At 38.8% G+C, this 15,585-nt stretch overlaps 1 pseudogene; it reads right to left on the reverse strand.

Moving 5' to 3' along the window:
- Positions 1 to 7,349: 7,349 nt before the first annotated feature.
- On the reverse strand, positions 7,350 to 15,174 carry LOC149553391 (cytochrome P450 76C2-like; annotated as a pseudogene).
- Between the last annotated feature and the right edge of the window lie 411 nt (positions 15,175 to 15,585).

Raw genomic sequence — 15,585 nt, forward strand, 5'->3', positions numbered from 1 at the left:
TAGTGGTAGTTGTAAATGCACTAAAATAAAGTGCCAAATCATATTTTTTTGGGGGCGTTCTTTGATTGAGTAGAAAGGGGGGGGGGGCATTGTCATGGCTGGGTTCTCTTCTTTTTAGCATTTCTTTGCATTCTTTCATCATGGAACAAACAAATATGCCCATCCTAACTCCATACAATTAATTTGAGTGTAAATCACACATGATAATTCACTTAAGGAAAGCTGGATTAAACAGGATAACTATGGGACTTGAAACTGAACCTGCTAAAGATGAAGATAAGCCTAAGTGGTTTAACAAATTTGATGAGGCATTTGGAACATTGTGTTTGTCTGTTTCTCCTAACTTGCTATTTCACATTGAGTCTTTGGATACACCAAATGAAGTATGGACAAAGCTAGAAACACTATTTGGCACACAAGATTCAATGAGGGGTCATATGTTGAAAAATGAATTAATTAGTTTGAGTCCAGGAAATTTCAACACAATCCAAGATTTCTTCACCAAATTGAAATCACTAAGGCTGCAGTTAAAACAATGTGGAATTGAAAAGAAAGATGAACAACTGATTCTTAGTATTCTCTCTAAGCTAAGTTCAGAATATTCTGTGTTTGTCTCTACCTTCTATGCTACTAAGGGTGCACTTGGTACTCAATTCACCATGCCATCTTTAGATGATTTTGCTGTCAATCTCACTCGAGAACAGGACAAGATAATCCAGATGGGCATTCTTAAGTCCTCTAAGTCACATGCCTTGGCTGCCAACCAAGGCACAAAAGAACAACAAGGACAAAGTAGTAACAACAATAGTAAGGACAAGAAACAAAAGAATAGCAAGGAGAAGAAGGATCAAATGTCAGTTTCTTCAAAAGCAACTATTGATACACCATCTTCCAAGGGCGATAAGCCTAAGAAAGAAAAGGTCAAATGTGCTTATTGTAAAAGACTTGGTCATGACGAACATAAATGTTTGCAGAAACAACTTGATCACTTGACATACATTCTTGACAAGAATAATATCAGTGTTCCTGAGTCTATCAAACAAAGTTCTAATGAAGGGTCTAACAAGGAAAAAGAAAACAGCAAGGGGAAAGGAAAGGGCAAGGCCCTTTTTGTAGTTGCTTCCTCACCATCCACTTGGGTTCTTGATTCGAGTGCTTCACACCAAATGGCTTCATCTAAGGAAGAACTTGCATCCTTGGAGCCATGTCCTATGCTTTCTATTTTGATGGGTGATAACACTCTTGTTGAGGTGTGTGGGAGAGGGTCTATTGATGTGGGGGATGGTATATTCCATGATGTTCCTTATGTACCCTCATTATCAACTAATCTCCAATCGGTACACCAGATCACTCACACAGGTTTAGGCAAGTGGGTTGAGGTCACTCCTAGTTCAGTGGAGATATGTGAGTTTCACAATGATTCTATAGTTGCAGTTGGGAGAGCAGATCATCAGTCACGACTCTATATGTTTTCTCACTTTGTTCCTAGTACTCCTTTGACTATTTCACTCACTCACTTTAATGATGTGAGCAGATTATGGCATGAGCGGTTTGGCCATCTTAACTTCCACTACTTGCATCAGCTTAACCAATAGAGCATGGTCACAGGGTTGCCTTCTACTTTGACATTGGAGTCACTTGGAATACATGATAGATCTTCTGATGGGTCAGATTCACTTGAGCAATCTTTTACCTCCACTTTTGATGCAGAGAGTGATTCAAAGGACTCACCTCCTTCCTCTCCTAGTCATCATTTACAGGTTGATGATTCTCCTCTAGATTCTCCATCTTCTGGTCCACTTTGGGCTAGACAGACCTTGCAGTTTGCAGGTGATTGGGTTGGGGATCCATCGGACACCAAGTAGACTCGTTCACAATTCAAGGATGCTCTACATATCTTCATTGCTATTACCTCAAATCCACAATCCTTTCATGAGGCTTTTGGTATTTCTAAGTGGGATATAGCTATGCAGGAAGAGTATAGTTTCTTGATGAGGAACCCCACTTGGGATGTTGTCCATTTTCCTAAGGGAAGAAAACTTGTTCGATGTAAGTTGATCTACCGGACAAAATTTGCAAGCTTTGCTGGGGGTGTGGGATGCTTCATCTTTTGGGGGGGCCTCTTCCTCTCACTTGGAGTCCTAATTTTCTTTGGGGAGTCTCTTTTCTCTCTCTTTTGGGGGAATTTTATGTACATGGGTACCTCATCAGGCTTGACTTGCCGGGACCCATTTCTACATCCACCTAAGCTTCGCTTATGGGGGGGTGTTAGTGTAGTTTTTTATTTTTCCTATTTTTCTAGGTTTTTCCTACACTTTTAATAATCTCACTTAGGTTAATAAAGCATGTCTTATTAGGTGAATGGTTGTGAGGTGTCACCTTCCTACATGTGAGCATCCATTAGCTATCTTGGGAAGATACTTTTCTATCTTTAGTCCGATAGATGGTTGCTCCTCATTGGTTGGTGTTGCCACCTCCTCCCTCTTCCTAGCCTATATAAGCATGATACCTGGCTTTTATTTGCATCTCTTGTTTTTGCATCCTCTTAATGCTATTTTGCTTCCAGCATTTGCATTAATCTCTTGGAGACTAACTCTATGATGCTATTTTGATTTTGTATCATTTGCATTCATAGTTTAGATATTTACTCTTTGCACTAGTTTTCTGGGTTATTAATCTTTTCAGATTCTAACAGGCCAGACCTAATGCATGTAGTAAGTCTGATTTTCAAATTTATGAAAACACCAAAGGATTCCCATTGGAAAGCGAAAAAGAAGATCTTAAGGTATGTGAAAGGTACCAAGGGATTTGAAATTTTGTATAATACAAATGATGATTTCAAGTTTCTTGGTTACACTGATAGTGATTGGGCTGGAAGTTTAGATGATAGGAAGAGCACTTTTGGATACATGTTTCATATGGGATAGGGTGCATTTTCATGGGCATCCAAAAAGAAACCTAGTGTTGCTCAATCTACAGCAGAGGCTGAATACATTGCAGAAAATGCAGCAGCATGTCAAGCAATTTGGCTAAGGATAATTTTGATAGATTTGAATGAAAGGCAAGAGGATGAAACCACAATTTATTGTGACAACATCTCATCAATTGCATTGTCCAAGAATCTAGTCTTCCATGGCAGAAGCAAGCATATAGAGATTGTTAGAGTAAATAATTAATATTTAATTATCTATTCTATTGCTTAAGCTTACTTAGGTCATGCATTTATTTAATATTTTATATTTAATGCATGTTGTGGTTAGTTGGTGACAACACGGGAGTTTGTTCCCTTCTAGTTGTCACACTTATCTTCTACCACCTTCCAGCTTGTTCTACAAGCTTCCATGAGCTCTTTATATTCGGGCTCTCTCTCATTGTATTTGAACAACAACATCATCACATTATTGCATATTGTAAATACATTTCTCATTGTGTTTGCATTCATGGTGTCTCTCATGTCCGTTTAGGGTTTTTTGCCCGTGCTCCATGCTCTTCCCTTCTATGGCTTCTCTTTGACAGGTTTCGCATGCAGGTGATCTTGGCATCTTCGGAGTTGGCTTTCCTCAACTCCAACATGGTATCAGAGCCTTCTTGCTGCTGCTTCGTTGAAAAAATTTTGAAGCTGTGATTTGGAGTCACAAACCCTAGTTTGTTTGTGCAATTTTTCTTCAAATTTGGGGATCAGCAATTTTTTGGAGCATTTTCAGCCCAAACGGACATCACCAATGGATCCGGAAGGCCGTTTGCAGTCAGGATTCATATAAAACTTGTCATTTTTGGACACAGGGCAATTTTGGAATTTTTTTGAGGCCTCTAGGGTCTGCCGTACAGTCGTACGGACGCAGCGACGGATTTTTTTTTATAAAAAAATAGTTTGGGGCACATCGCCGCCCTGCCACCGTAGGGCCGCCACCGCGCCACTTGCGTGCAGCCCGCAGCGGCCGCAGCAGGCAGCGCCGCCCGCGCTCCGCCGCGGCCTGGCCTCCTCCCGACTGTGGATCTCCGCCGGCGGTGCATCCTAGTCCGCCGCCCCTGTGGCCACCTCCTCCCAGTTCCGTCGCCTTCGCTCCACCCAGTCCTCCGCTCGATAGTTGTGCAGCACCGCCAGCTGAATCAGCAACTGCGGGGGTGACACGTGGCATGGGCGCCACGTGGCACCTTGCCACATGGACCCGCCACGTCACCCCTGCCATGTCAATTTTTCCACGTGGCACTCTTTTTTGCAGTGACGGGTGACGGGCAGTCAAATTTTTTCCCATCAAATGCTGACGTCAGCATGCATCATCCATCTTTGCATGCACCTCTCCTGATTGCTTTTGGACATACCTTTGGTTTTTTGGCCATAACTCTTGCATACGGAGGTATTTTTCCGATCCGAAAGAAGCGCCAGAAATTTGGTTCCAAGAAGGAGATTTTGGTGCAAGTATTTTTTGGTTTTGATCCTTTTTTATTGCTCATTTTTTCTGTTGAAGTCTGAAGTCTTGTTTTTGACTCCGGCATGCATATCTTTTGCGTCCCATGTCAGTTTTTTGAAAACTTTATATTTCTAGAAAGCTGGTTCTATGTTCTTTTCAGAAATGTAGTCCTTTTTTCTTTGTTTTTGGCCTCTTCTCTTTCTATCATAATTTTGGCATTTTTGCTCTATGGTGGATATTTTGAGTGTTTTAGGCCCGAGGATTGTTTTCCTGGCATGGTTTGCTTTCTTTTCAGTTGTACTTTCTTTTGGTTCAGCTCTTTTTCAGTTCTGATCATTGTAGCTATCATTTTGAAGCATTTTTTATTTTTGCACTGAGATAAACTGTCACTTTTGTATTTCGGGAGTCATGAACGTTGTTTTGAGTCAGCTGTGCATGCACTATTTCATAAAGCACCATGGGGGGGATTATTTGTTTTCTTTTTTAGGCATTCTCCCTTTGTCAAGTGAGTGTCCCTTCCATGACATTAGCCCCATGCAGAGTCAGTTAGACCGTGTCTTTATCGGTGTCTGTACCTCTTTCCCTCTCTCCTCGTTCTTGGTTCGTTTGCAGGAGATTTTGGCTCACCTTCTCAGTTGCCTGTCATCACACCCCATCTGCATTAAGGGGGGGTTATGTTGTGTTCTAATGCATCCATGGTTCGATGTTCGATAGTATGAACTATGTATTCAGTGGTTGATCCTATGTATAAGGCGATTGCAGTGGCTAGCTACCTATGCATTTCGGTGAGATGGATCATCTACCATATAGACATGCTTAGTTCGTGCCTTCTTCTTCCATGGAGGTTTTTTCAGATCAGCAGTTTGGCAGATTTGCGGTTCTTCATGCTTCAGTGATGCTGCTTCTTCATGATCACTCTTTGTTCCTATTTTAGGGGACAATTTCCCTAGTTGGAGACTTCTTCAGCTCTTCACTAGGTTCTTACCTCTTTTTGGGGGAGGGTTTTTCCCATGTGGTTTTCTCTCTTTTCCCGCTTACAGAGGTTGCATTTCTTCTTGCATTGTACATGGGTACCTAACATGGCCTCGTTGCCGGGACCCATTATGCATTCATCTTAGCTTTGTGAGCTTAAGGCATTTCCCTAAGTTGCACTTAAGGGGGGGTGTTAGAGTAAATAATTAATATTTAATTATTTATTCTATTTCTTAAGCTTACTTAGGTCATGCATTTATTTAATATTTTATATTTAATGCATGTTGTGGTTAGTTGGTGACAACACGAGAGTTTGTTCCCTTCTAGTTGTCACACTTATCTTCTACCACCTTCCAGCTTGTTCTACAAGCTTCCATGAGCTCTTTATATTCGGGCTCTCTCTCATTGTATTTGAACAACAACATCATCACATTATTGCATATTGTAAATACATTTTTCATTGTGTTTGCATTCATGGTGTCTCTCATGTCCGTTTAGGGTTTTTTGCCTGTGCTCCATGCTCTTCCCTTCTATGGCTTCTCTTTGACAGGTTTCGCATGCAGGTGATCTTGGCATCTTCGAAGTTGGCTTTCCTCAACTCCAACAGAGATCAGATATCACTTCATCAGAGAGTTGGTGGAGAATGGGGATATCAAGATGGAATTTTGCAAGTCTAAGCAACAGCTAGCAGACATCTTTACCAAGCCATAAGGCATTGGAACTTTTGTGCAACTAAGACAATGTCTTGGTGTAGTTCATTTGGATCAACAGTGATCCTTGTTTGTGGGTCTCAAGAAAAAGGGGGAGTGTTGGAAATAAACGTTAATGCCTATAGGTTGTCCTTGAGCCCCACGCCCATCTACCTTGTTAGGTCACCACATGCATCTATGAACAACAGGCATTCATTTTGGTAGGTGAGATTTTGAATTTGAACGTTGAGAGGGAAAGGAAGAATGTGACAAAAGGAATGTTTTATCATTCATTCGATTAAGAGATTGCAAATCAAGCAGATCAGAGAGAAGTTGCAGAGCTGAGCAGAGAAGGAAGAAGGAAGAAAGTTTGTGCCTACAATTAGATGTGGTTGCTTGTTCACTCTGTAAGTTTGTTGTTTGGATTTGTCCTGTTGAAGCAGTGATGGCTCTAGGCACCATTGTATGTAGCCATTAGAGTTGCAGGTTTAAAGGTTTATTAAAGTTTGAAGTATTATCAATTTAGGGTATTTTAGGGTTTTCTAGTTGAAGCCGAATGCTCTCAAAAATTTTAATAGTTTAATGCAAGATTGAATAGAAAGCAAGAAACATACTTAATCCATTGTTCTTCATCTTTTATTCATTGCATTTGAGAAGTTTGGTTGAAAGCTTAAATCTTTGGCTCTCTGGTTTTAATGGTGAATGCATTCTTGTTGGAATTTTTTAAGCTATAAACTTTAGTTGTAGCCAAGCTCACTCGACATCTATTGTTGCCGAGCATTTCCTTTTGTGAGCTAGGCATACTCAGCATTTGCTACCGAGCTCCTCTTTATGCCAAGTTTACTCAGCACCTATTGCCTATCACTCGGCACCTTCAGTGCCGAGAAAATGCCAAGTAATTTTTGGCACTTGACACCTTCCTGTGTTGAGAATTTTTCTTCCAGTGCCGAGCAACCTGCCACTCGACACCATCAAGTGCTGAGTAAAATTGGCACTTGGCACCTTCATGTGTTGAGCAACTTTTAAGTGCCGAGGAAAGTTTTTCGGGTTAGGGTTACAGTTTTAAGTTTAAATTTTTTAATTTATATTTCTCACAGTGATCACAAACATTTGTTAAGAAAAATAAAACATGACAAATGTATTGTAATTACTATTTCTCATACAAACAGAAGTGTTTGACAGATTGAAAAATAGCTAAAACTAAAATAGATAAATATCAAATATGCAAAACTGTGGCTAAAAACTTCATATTACAGATTCTATTTTTAGCAAAGTACTAATATAGACTATGGGGGAGACGTGGTGTGGGAATTGCTTGCAACTGTACACGCTTTTTCAACACAATTCCAAACACGTCACTCATATCCATTTCATCCACACTCGTTCCATTAGGAAGACACTAGTCGAATGAATGAATAAGCGATGCCAAAATCAACTGAACCATTTTATCAGCCAAAGGAAGCCCAACACATATTATTCTTCTGGCTCCAAGTGGTATGAGATCAAAATCCTAGCCTTTAAAGTTCATCTTACTTTTCTCACCCTCCAAAAACCTCTTTGGCATAAACTAAGAAGGCTCCTTCCACACAGCAGGATCTCTTCCTATTGCTCAAACATTGACCCATAGCTATGTGTCTTTTGGGATCACAAATCCCATTATCTCACAAGACTTCTCTACTCTATGAGGGAGTAGAATAGGTGCGACTGGGTGCAACCGAAACACTTCTTTCACCATAGCATGAAGATAAGGTAAATGATCTATATAAGATTCTTCTACCTTTCTCTCTCGACCCACAATCTCTCCCAATTCTGCTTGGGCTTTTGCAATTGTGTGTGGGTTGTGAATGAGTTCTACCATTGCCCATTCTAGTGTGGCACTTGTAGTTTCACTACCAGCTATCAAAAGTTATTGTTATTGTTTGGTTCATTTAGAATTTGATGGAGAATTCACAGATCCAAAAATTTATGTTTTCTTATAAATAAAACTGGAATAGAATTATTATTTGCTTATTACATAAAGACACAATAAACAATGAGATCTATAAAACAAAAATCTTACAAACATTATTGCTTTGATTTTCATAAGAGGTAGATCATGATCTCCTTGATCTCTAAGCTCTAACAAGGAGTCCAAAAATCCATTTGCGCCTCTCGTTCATTACCCATGAATTCTTGGCTTCTTGTTGCCATCTGATTGTTTATGAATAGATCTAAACAATACTAAACACACTTTAACTAGATTTCTATCTTATGCGCCACGCCATGGAGATCCAGAGTCTCAAGCCATGGATAAAAATCAACCAAATTGGGCTTTTGGCCAAGCTTGGCCCATGATACAAGAGCATTGCTGAGCTCCATACCATTAGAATTGGTTGGATCGAATACATCACTACTAAATATCATGTTACCAATCAGATTCAGAGCTGTGCAGTTCATAGTTTCCCCAATGATCACACTGTGAAAAATATTAAAAATTTCAATCACAAAAAAAACCCTGGATATTTCTTGCACAACCCTAAAATCAAATTTTACCACTCTGAAATATTGCTCGATAAACATTATTACCGAATGCCAAAAAATTGCTTAGCACTTAAGAAATCGAGTGATAAGAGAGTTTACTGAGTTAGCTCAATAAATGAAGAGCAACTCAGTACATGAAGAAAAAACTTGGTAAACACTATTACTGAGTGACAATTTTTCTTGCTCAGTAACCAAAGGAATTGAATGATAGAAGACCTTACCAAGAGAACTTGATAACCAAAGAACAACAACTCAGTAGCCAAAAGATACCTAGTGAGCTCAGTAACCACTACAAGGTGGAGCTTGGTAGAAGGAAGCACCGAGTGAACTCGGTAGAAGAAGACACTGAGTGAACTCAATTAGCACTGCGAGAAATAAAGACTTTAACAAGACTTCACCAAGTGATGACTTATAATGTGAACAACTTCCACCACTAAAACCAAAGAGCCAGTATTTGAAGCTTCCAAATAAAACTTTTCAAATGCAATGAATAGAAGGAGACAAATAGATTCAAGTATGCCTGCTTGCTTACTATTCAACTTGGATTTAAAACATTACAAAATTTGGGAGTATTCGGCTTTAACCAGAAAACCCTAAAATAACCCTAAACTTCAAACTTAAAAACTTTAAACTTTAAATTTCAAACTTATAGCTCTAATGGTTGCATACTACAATGCCTGGAGCAATCACTACTTCAACAAGTCAAATCAATAAACTAAAAACTTACAAAATGATAGGTAGAACCATGTGCAACTATAGGCACGACAATGATTCCTTCTGTCTTTGCAATGACTAATCTGCTGATCACCTTTTTTTATTCTTTCTCTACTCTGCAACTTCTCTGCTTTGCTGAACTCTTTTTTTCTACTGGTCAAATGGAATAGAGCATTCCTTTTGTCATATTTTTCCCCCTCTTTTTTTATTTCAAAATTTCAGCTACCACATTCATGTTTATGACTATTCTATAATCTGTCAGGGGTGGTAGGTGGGTGTTTGGCTCCAGGGAGAAATGACCAATTGCAATTAATATTCCAACACTCCCCCTTTATCCCGAGTGAAAGAAAAAAAGATCACTACTGATCCAAATCAACTACACCAAGACTCTCTCTTAGGTGTACAAAAGTTCCAATCCCTAATGGCTTGGTAAAAATGTCTGCTAGCTGCTGCTCAGACTTACAAAATTCCATTTTGATATCCCCATTCTCCACCAACTCTCTGATGAAGTGATATCTGATTTCAATATGCTTGCTTCTCCAATGGAAGACTAGATTCTTGGACAATGCAATTGATGAGATGTCACAATAAATTGTGATTCCATCCTCTTGCCTTTCATTCACATCTGTCAAGATCCTCCTTACCCAAATAGCCTGAAATGCTGTTGCATTTGCTGCTATGTATTTAGCCTCTACTACAGATTGAGCAACAATAGGTTTCTTCTTGGATGCCCATGAAATTGCACCCGATCCCATATGAAACATGTATCAAGAAGTGCTCTTCCTATAATCTATACTTCCAACCCAATCACTATCAGTGTAACCAACCAACTTGAAATCATCATTTGCAGTATACAAAATTCTAAATCCCTTGGTACCTTTCACATACCTTAGGATCTTTTTTCCTATTTTCCAATGGGAATCTTTTGGTGTTTCCATAAATCTAGAAATCAAACTTACTACATGCATTAGGTCTGGCCGAGTTGCAGTTAAGTACATTAAACTTCCAACCATACTCTTGTATAATGTTGGATCCACTCTCTTGCTAGAGTCTTCCTTGCTCAACTTTAGACCTACTGCTGTTGGTGTGGGGGTTGCCTTACTATTCTGCATTTTAAATCTCTCTAAGATCTTCCTTGCATATTTTCTTGAGAGATGAAGATGCCATCATGCATTTGTTTTATTTTTATACCTAGAAAGTACTTCAAAAGACCTAGGTCTGTCATCTCAAATTCATTTTTCATGGCCTCTTTAAACTCATCAGTTAGAGCCTTATCATTTCTAATAAAAATCAAATCATCTACATAAAAGACAACAATAAAAACATTTCCATTTTTTTCCTTGATGTAGAGAGTAGGCTCACCATTTCTTTTTCTAAAGCCATTGCTCATCAAATATGAGTCAATCCTGCTGTACCATGCCCTTGGAGCTTGCTTGAACCCATAAAGAGCTCTCTTCAATCTATATACTTTGTGTTCTTCACCTGCAATTTCATAACTAGGTGCTTGCTCCACATACACTTCTTCTTTCAATACACCATTAAGGAAGACGAACTTCACATCCATTTGAAATACCTTCCATTTGTGCTAAGCTACAATTTCTATGACAACATGCACGGTTTCCATTCTTGCAACTAGGGCATAGGTCTCATCATAATTTCTACCATACTGCTGTTTGTAGCCCTTGACTACCATCCTTGCCTTATGCCTATCAATTTTGCCTTCATCATTGCATTTGGTTTTATAGACCCATTTCACTCCAATCACTTGCTTCTTGGGAGGCAAATTAGTTAACTCCCATGTCTCATTTCTTTCTATAGCATCTATTTCCTCATCCATGGCCTTACACCATTTCTTCTTCTTAATAGCTTCTTCAAAATATATTGGATCAGTATGAGAAAATAATGCAAAATTAACACTCTCATCATAATATTCATACCTTTCATCTTGGTATATCTCCCTAAGACTCTTGGTCTTTCTTGGTACTAGGGAGGAGAGTGTGGGATTAGAATCTTCACTGCTACTGCTTGGCACTGACACTCAGTCATGCCTAGAGGAGCTCGGTAATGACTAAGGCTGCTTGTCTTTTCTTCTATCTGCTCCTTCTTCTTGCTGTTCATTAGCATCCTCTTCACTTATAATTAGCACTTTACTTGATGTGCTCAATAACTCATCAGTTGGACCATACCAAGACTGATTTAAAAAAAAATTCACATCTCTTGAAAGAGTCATCTTGTTGTTCAATGGGTCATACAATCTGTATGCCTTTGATTCTAAGTTGTACCCTGTGAAGATGCACTTCACACCTTTGTCATCCAATTTCTTCCTTTTCTCTTTAGGTACATGTGCATATGCAACACATCCAAACACCCTTACGTATTCAACTATCCATCTTCCTTGTGACCATGCTTCCATTGGAATTTTATCATGAACTACCTTTGTAGGACACCTATTAATTAGGTAAACTGTTGTCGCCACAGCTTCTCCCCAAAATTTAGTTGGGAGACCTTTCTCTTTCATCATGCTCCTTGCCATTTCAACAATGGTCATATTCTTTCTTTCAACCACTCCATTCTGTTGTGGTGTATAGCTGGTTGTGAGCTCTTTCTTTATATAATGTTTCCTGCAAAAATTTACAAAAGAATTGGAGGTAAACTCCCCTCCTCTATATGATCTTAAGACTTTGATATAGTGTCCACATTCTCTTTCAGCCTAGGCTTTAAATTCTAAAAATTTATCAAATGCTTCAGATTTATTCTTTAGGAAATACACCCATGTCCTACGACTGAAATCATCAATAAATGTCATGAAATAAGTACTCCCTCCAATGGAAGTAACTTGCATAGAACTAACTAGGTTAGTATGCACTAACTCTAATGAATATCTAGCCCTCCTAAAATTTCCAAAATTAAAAGGAAGCCTATGCTGCTTACCCAAAATACAAGCCTCACACTTGTCACATCAATTTCCTATATGTGGCAAACGTTCTACCATTCTTTTATTTGATAACAAATTTAAACCAGCATAGCCAAGATGACCATACCTGAGGTGCCATAGCTGTGAGGGGTCTTCAATCACACTCTTTAGAGCTGATTGTGTGGGAGGTGCGGTGCCAACTTGAGATGAGAAACATGTGTCTATTCTCAAGGGAAACATTATGTTCTTTGTCATTTGAACTGCTGCAAGTAAGTTCTTCCTCCCATCCTTTTTTTGAATGATACACCTGTCATTCTCCATCAGCACTTTGTATCCATTTTGAATGAGATGACCAATGCTCATCAAATTGAGCTTCATACTAGGGGTAACATACACATTTTGTATTTCCTTCTTCTCACTTTTCTTGGTGCGAACCATAATAGATCCTTTGCCAACAATTGGTAGGGTTCCATTGTTACTCATCTTAATTTCTGATTTGAAACTCTTGTTAATGAATGAAAACAAGGTTTCATTACCACTCATGCGGTTGCTAGATCCATTGTCAAGGTACCAAACCTCAGGGCTTCCTTCTTCACCAACATTACACATGATGAAGGCAATGACATTCTTTCCACTTCCCATGTTCACATCAGCCACATTTGCTTGTCTTGACTAATCATTTTGCTTCTTCCAGCATTCACTTGCATAATGCCCAAATTTATGACAGTAGTAGCATTCTACATTACTCTTATTTGAGTTATAGTTTTTCTTACCTCCTCTTGAAGTATTTTGTGAGCTACTTGCTCCATCTACTCTTCCTGAGCTTTCTGCTGCAACATTTCTTTGTCCTCCATTACCTCAGCCTCAGCCTCTAGAGTTCCTGCCTGAGCCATTTCTTCATCTCCCTCTTCCTCTTGGATTTTACTGAGCCTTGAATGCTTGCTCTTGGGAAGAAGAAGATACAGATCTATTGATCCTATGCTCATGGGTTTGAAGAGTACCCATCAACTCATCCATTGTCAAAACAGTGAGGTCTTTTGCCTCTTCTATGGTCATGACTAAGTTGTCATATTTATGAGGTAAACTCCTTAATATCTTTTCCACTATCCTCTACTCTTGATAGTCTTCTCCATTTAACTTCAGCTGGCTAATCACATTGAAGGTCCTTGAACTGAATTCTACAATTGATTCATTTTCCTTCATTTGAAGGTTCTCAAACTCCCTCCTTATATTCTGTAGCTTTACAGTATGGACTTTATCAGTCCCCTTGAAGCTCATCTCAAGGATATCCAAAGCTTCCTTTGCATAATTTGCTACTACAATTTTTTGGAATACTGTCTCTGTCATTGCTTCTTCAATCAAACTTAATGACTTAGCATATTTCCTCCTTGACTCTTTCAAATGAGTCTTCTATGCATTTGTGAGAGCAGCATACTGAGCTAGGTCTGTCATATCATTGAACCCATTAACTACAAACTCCCACAAATCATTTGCAACTATTATGATCTTCATCTTCTTTGCCCATGTATCATAATTTTGTCCATTGAAGGGTGGTGGCTGCTGTCATATCTTTCTTGCATCTCCTACCATGATAAATATCCCAAAAAATAAATGCCCTAACTCACTATGGATGTGGGGCCTCAAAGCTCTAATACCATGTGAGAAATATTAAAAATTTCAATCACAAAAAACAACCCTAGATATTGCTTGCACAACCCTAAAATCAAATTTTACCACTCTGAAATATTGCTCGGTAAACACTATTACCAAGTGCCAAAAAATTGTTCGGCACTTAAGAAACTGAGTGACAAGAGAGTTTACTGAGTTAGCTCAATAAATAAAGAGCAATTTAGTAGATGAAGAAACAACTCGGTAAACACTATTACAGAGTGACAATTTTGCTTGCTTGATAACCAAAGGAACCGAATGACAGAAGACCTTACCGAGAGAACTCGGTAACCAAAGAACAATAACTCAGTAGCCAAAAGATACCTAGTGAGCTTGGTAACCACTGCAGTGTGGATCTTCGTAGAAGGAAGCACCAAGTGAACTCGGTAGAAGAAGGCACTAAATGAACTCAGTGACCACTAAAAGAAATAAAGACTTTAACAAGACTTCACCGAGTGATGACTTATAACATGAACAACTTCCACCATTACAACTAGAGAGCCAATATTCGAAGCTTCCAAATAAAAATTTTCAAATGCAATGAATAGAAGGAGACAAATGGATTCAATTATGCCTACTTGCTTACTATTCAAGTTGGATTTAAAACATTACAAAATCTGGGAGCATTCGGCTTCAACCAAAAAATCCTAAAATAACCCTAAACTTTAAACTTAAAAACTTTAAACTTTAAACTTCAAACTTATAGCTCTAATGGCTGCATACTACAATGCCTGGAGCAATCACTGCTTCAATAGGTCAAATCAATAAACTAAAAACTTACAAAATGACAGGTAGAACCATGTGCAACTACAGGCACGACAATGATTCCTTTTGTCTCTGCAATGACCGATCTGCTAATCACCTTTTTTTTTCTCTTTCTCTGCTCTACAACTTCTCTGCTCTACTGAACTCTCTCTATCTACTGGTCGAATGGAATAGAGCATTCCTTTTGTCATATTTTCCCCCCTCTTTTTTTGATTTCAAAATTTCACCTACTACATTCATGTTTATGACTATTCTGCAATCTGTTAGGGGTGGTAGGTGGGCGTTTGGCTCCAGGGAGAAATTACCAACTACAATTAATATTCCAACACACACAATGCTCTTGGAAGATAAACCGAACCATTTGTAAGACTGAATCTCTTCTAACATGTTGGGAAGCTTAGAGTTTCTTGAGAGAAAAGAAGTGTGTAGTAAAAATATGTCTGAGTTTCCTCCAGTAGGGTCCAAATTGGCTCCATACCAGTGAGGAGTTGTTGTAAGAAAGGATTTTGATTATCTATATGAGAGTTCATAGTAGGTAAGTGAAATTTTAAGAAGCTCCCATAAGGAAATCTTGGCAGGGTTATTCTGCAATTGGTATATCAAATCATACTCCTTGATGGAAGGCAGGGTGGAGAAAGAAGAATGGGTTGAGAAGGTGGCAATGAAGTAGAGACCACTAGATTAGGGTGAAGGTTACTCCTTGTACAATATATGTGAGCTATAGAATCTTGGTCATGGAAAGACTCTAATGATTTCATATATTTACCTTTGACAGTAATGCGAGGACAACTTTTGATAGTCAACAAAGGTTTTGGATAAACCATATTAGTTGTCTCAATAGTAAAAACATGTTCACAATAAGGAAGAAAAGAATATATCCAAGGAGAAGATAAGATAAAATCTTGATTCTCCATAAGATCATCACTAAGAG

The sequence above is a fragment of the Cupressus sempervirens genome, chromosome 6 (assembly GCF_028749045.1).
Source record: "Cupressus sempervirens isolate cs-2001-9-10 chromosome 6, ASM2874904v1, whole genome shotgun sequence".
NCBI lineage: Eukaryota > Viridiplantae > Streptophyta > Pinopsida > Cupressales > Cupressaceae > Cupressus > Cupressus sempervirens.